Source organism: Mirounga leonina, unplaced genomic scaffold (genome assembly GCF_011800145.1).
Source record: "Mirounga leonina isolate KUSES-001 unplaced genomic scaffold, KU_Mleo_1.0 Mir_53, whole genome shotgun sequence".
In the NCBI taxonomy this organism is placed as follows: domain Eukaryota; kingdom Metazoa; phylum Chordata; class Mammalia; order Carnivora; family Phocidae; genus Mirounga; species Mirounga leonina.
Window position 1 is genome coordinate 85,255,925 of NW_023270807.1, and position 4,015 is coordinate 85,259,939.

The following is a 4,015-nucleotide window of genomic DNA, read 5'->3' on the forward strand; positions in this document are numbered from 1 at the left end:
GATAGTCCAGGGGTCCTTGAATGCCTGCTGGATGGACAGAGCTATGCCACAGGAAGTTGCCACTAGCTAACTGTTTTTGACCTACAGCAAGGGCGACTTCATGTGGTTCAACCTGCCCCGCTGCTTTCTGCCCTCAGAAGTTTAGGACCGTGGGATGCTGCGCTGCAGAGAGCAGGTAGCATGCTCCCATACTGAGGGCCCCCACTTCCTCAAAAGAAAAGCAGTAACGGGCTCTCTTGTTGATTTTATTTGCAGATTGTTAACTTTCTTTTTTTAAAAAAGATTTTATTTATTTATTTGAGAGAAAGAGAGTGAGAGAGCACAAGCAGAGGGAGGGGCAGGCAGAGGGAGAAGCAGGCTCCCCGCTGAGCAAGGAGCCCAATGTGGGACTCCATCCCAGGATCCTGGGATCATGACCTGAGCCGAAGGCAGACGCTTAACGACTGAGCCACCCAGGTGCCCCCAGAGTGTTAACTTGCATTCTGATCCAACTCTGCCAAAAGTCCATTGCATTCACCAACAGGAACTTTAAAAAATTCTCTTGGTTGGTGCTATAGACTGAAAGTCTGTGTCCTTCACCGCAAACCCCACCCCACCCCACCCCCACATCATAGGTTGAATCCTGGTTTCCAGTGTGATGATATTTGGAGGTGGAGCCTTTGGGAGGAGGTTAAGTCATGAGGGCGAGGTCCTCACCAGTGGGATGCCTGCTCTTATAAAAGACCCCAGGGAGCTTCCCTGCCCCTTCGACCCTGTGAGGACCCATTGAGAACTTGGCAGTTTGCAGCCAGGGAGCAGGTCCTCACCAGACATGGAACCTGCAGGGGCCTGGTTCTTGGGCTTCCCTGCCAACCGAACTGTGAGGAATGAATTTCTGTTGCTTATAAGCCACCCAGTCCACGGCATCCTCTTACAGCAGTCTGAACTGACCAACACAGCCAGATTCAAAGTCAGGATAACTGCCACCAAGAGAAATGGATCAAAATCACTTGTTTCATTTATGAAGCTGTTGAAGAAACATGTTTTTGGAAGGAAATGGTACAAAAATGAAACTGAAATCTCAGAAACTTACAGAGGAAAAAGACCAATAAAAATAGAAAAGTGTCAAGCTATGGTGCATTTCTTGTTTTGTTGAGCAATATGAAGGTGCCGCAAGAATTTGCCATAATTCACCTTGTTCATTTCAGTGAGCAAGGACATAGAAAACATGTCTGAGGCCTAAGATAACTACTTACAGGTTCTGTCTAAATGAAGCCCTCCAAGCCCCTGGGATCCCATCTGCTTGTTTTTTTCTCAAAGCCTGAGGCTCCTCCAATCACCCCCACCTTCCAGTTTTGTTTTACTTTCCAGGTGAGCCCCAGCTGGCCAGAGGTTTCTGCCACCTTAGTCCAGCACCAGCAAAGGGAGTCTTTGTTTTATCCTCGCCTGACAAGTCTGATTTCTGGGGTTTTCTTTCAAGCAGTCATAGAGACCAGGTTGACACTGGCGGGGTGGGATTGCATGATTCCTACTGAATGATGACCAAATGGCCAGAAGTAAGAGAGCAATAGAAGCTGGGCATTTTCTATTTCTCAAGGCCTAAATTGACTCTTCAATTCATGTCATATTCTCTTGAGCACACTGTTCTTTTATTGTTACACAGATCTACCCTAGAACTTTCCTCAAGGTGGAGATAACTAAATTCTGTATGGTCCCGCATCTAATTACCGTTAACTTGGGTGACATGAGTTTTTCTCACTACAGTTATGAGTCATGATGGTTTCAGGTTATGGTTAAGGACATACACCCTGAAGCCAGAATGCCTGGGTTCGAACCACTTTCTAGCTGTGTGACTGTGAGCAGGTTATGTGCTGGTTTTCCTCATCTGCACAATGGTGATAATGTGTGCTAAGTCATTTTTGCATTATTATTATTGCCTCAGGCCCACATGACAGGGTCCCCATTATGAAGGCAATGCCCAGTGCATCTCTGAACCACATCTTTAACTCTTGCTGGTCAGAGGCCCACCTGTTCCTAACTACTAACTGGTTAAAAGCACATCAATTAATCCACATTCTCTATTTTCTCATTTTTCTGTCTGTTTCCACAAAGTTTTTCTTATTTCATCTCTTCTATGTCAACCTAACCAGAATGGTTTCTCCTGAAATTGTTCAAGTCCATTTCTACTAGGTAATCTGGATGGTTTTCCTTCCAACACTACCATAGATTCTCCCTCTGATCAATAGCCCTCTATCCTTATTTCTTGCATTATTCTATTTTTTTAAACCTCACACTCATACAAAAAAAAACTTACCAACAAACTGGATCACTCATACATTGCCATTGGGAATGGAAAATGGTACAGCCACTCTGGAAAACAGCTTGGCAGTTTCTTAAAAAAAACAAAAAAAACCAAAACTATCCACAGCCTGGCCCACTCCAGGATGGCACAGTAAATCGGGGATGTGGGGCAGGGTCACTGTGCCTCCTGTATCTTCTTGTTCCCTGCTCTGGAAGAGAAGATAGGACAGTGTGGAGAATTTAGAGACCCCAGTGTGGGGAGAAACTCTTTACAAGATGTTTCTTCCATTTCTTATGGGCTGCACCGGTAACTAAAGTGACTATATGCCAAGACAGAGAAGAAACGCTAAGGTTTTGGGTTTGTCTGCCTTGAACATGCAGAACCCCGGTCTGAGGCCATAGCTCTGCTAAATGGAATTCATTTATATGGAAGATCAATTAATATGCAATATCCATTTGGGAGTTAACGCTCTTCTGAATCAACTAACCACAGTCTTGAAAGCTGTGTTAAGATAAATTCACTAGCTACAGGAATGAAAGTTGTGGGCAGACTTTAACTGTCCCATGCAGTTTTTTTCCAATTAATAAACTGCTTTACCTCAAGAATATGTTTTCTTCCAGAAACTTTGCAGTGGCATGCATAATCCAGTGCTGAAGCTACCTTACTGTCCAATGACGGTGCCGCTTCCTAACAGACTCCCCTAGCCCATCCCCGTCTTATTCCAGATCCAGAGATTGGACCCAGCTCTTAAGAGTGGACTCACCAACAAACAAGTGACTCTGATTTTTATCAGACAAGTAAACAAAAGAGGCAAAAGCAAATCGGTAATAGTGATAGAACAGAAAGCAATCGAGGAAATGAATATAGACCAAAGTTCCGAAAGTGTACAAAGAAAAGGTATTAGTATTATGTTCAAATGATATCTTTATCTATGCTGGTTTTAATTCTCTTAAAAGAAAAAAGAAAACGCTATCTGAATTCATCCAACAACTGATTTTATGGCTGTCACTTTTGAAATATATAATAATGTGACAACTAATTTGGTATTAAATTTACCTTGAATGACAAAAACTTAAAAATGATTTTTTTTGTATTTGTATTTGTCACATTATTGTTGAGCCATTGTCAACAAGAAATACGCTCTGAGTTGTTTTATTAGATCCCAGGACCCTGAGATCATGACCTGAGCCAGAGGCAGACATTTAACCAACTGGCCACCCAGGCACCCTCAGAGTTGCAACTTTTCCTAATGAAGACTAAATAAGCAGGCTTTAGTTTCCTTGAATACTTTAGAAAAATATTTTTTCAGTCTAAATATATTGTTTTTGAACCTTACTCTTCTGTGAGTTTATTTCATAAATTGAGGACATATGACAGTGATACCAAAGGAAAGATAACGATCATAGGAGTGGTCTTTGTATTATTCCCTTTTGATATGATTGTATGTAAATATAGGTACCTGCTTTATTTCTCATTTATTAATTATATTTAGTGAAAATTAGTTGGCTATGCAGTATTATTGTCCATTTCTTTTGCCAGCTAGATTTGAGAGGGTATATTTAACATATTTAAATCTTGATAAATTAATAAAAAAGTAAATAGAATATTTCATTAAGGTATGATATTTAATATTTATTGTCTAAATCAAATGTCCTATGTAAAATAAGTGGGTTATTTGGGGGGAAAACTAAGTATCATACAATCCAGCAGTTGTATTACTGGGCATTTATCCCA

The 4,015-nt window shown here is 41.4% G+C and overlaps 1 pseudogene; it reads left to right on the forward strand.

Annotated features, from left to right (window-relative positions):
* Nucleotides 1–811: 811 nt before the first annotated feature.
* Nucleotides 812–3,185, forward strand: LOC118001371 (annotated as a pseudogene).
* The last annotated feature ends 830 nt before the right edge of the window (nt 3,186–4,015 follow it).